Genomic DNA, 990 nt, shown 5'->3' on the forward strand with positions numbered 1-990 from the left:
TGGGGGTTCTGAGAGGGGAGGGGGCAGCACACTTACCCATGCCAGGAACTCCAAAGTTCTGGCTCAGCTGCTATCGCTGTCATGCATGCTTCGCCCACCCCAGCTGTTGATCTAAAAGCAGCAGCAGCCAGGGACTGTTTTGGAGTTCCTGACATGGCAATGCTTCCAGGGCACTGACCCCACAGGCAGTTCTGGCACCCTTCTTTCCCTGACAACAGGGATGTATGCCCTCCTTGCCCACCTTCAGTTACCCTACTGGGTGTACCTACTTGGATAAGGATGCAAGATCCGGTCCTAAAGCTGTGCAGCACTGCCATCGAAAAGATGCAGCAAATCCTTTCCCAAAGTATAGAGTATTTCTCAGGGTTGTGTAAGAGGGCTAATCTCACAAATAGTATTTTGAATTTGGTGTTGGATGAAGTGAATCTTGCCATGCTTTCCAGTTTCAAAACAGCTTTCTTTTCAATTCAGATAGCATGAATAACCCTTCTAGATTGTCAATCATCTTTGCTGTCTTGAAGAACATGACTGCTGAAATGGTCAAATAGTGACTATTCTTTGATACCTAATAACCTCTTTGTGAAATCTTGCCTAAATATAAAAAATATCATATTCTGCTTATGAACATGACTAGAAATGTTCCAGAACTTGGATGACAGTGGAGAATATGTTGTACTCTAAACCAAATTCATAATTCATAAGGTAACATTTTATAAAACATGTCAACTATTTTTCCCATAAAAGTTTTGAATATGGGATTAGATTATTACCTATAAGTAAAAATGGTATAAACTTTCATTGACGGGATGAAGCTGAATACCTGAAGTTCCCATGTTGCTAAAAACGCTTTTCTGAATTGGTGAAAAAATGGAAATGGCATCATATTTTAGTCACTGCAATGTCAGGTAAAGTGCATTTATTAATAGTGAAGTAAGATCATGAAGGACTTTACTACAAGTTATAACATTTGAAAAGTAAATTAAACATATA

The sequence above is a fragment of the Gavialis gangeticus genome, unplaced genomic scaffold (genome assembly GCF_001723915.1).
Source record: "Gavialis gangeticus isolate Ggan-Ray unplaced genomic scaffold, GavGan_comp1, whole genome shotgun sequence".
Classification (NCBI taxonomy): domain Eukaryota; kingdom Metazoa; phylum Chordata; order Crocodylia; family Gavialidae; genus Gavialis; species Gavialis gangeticus.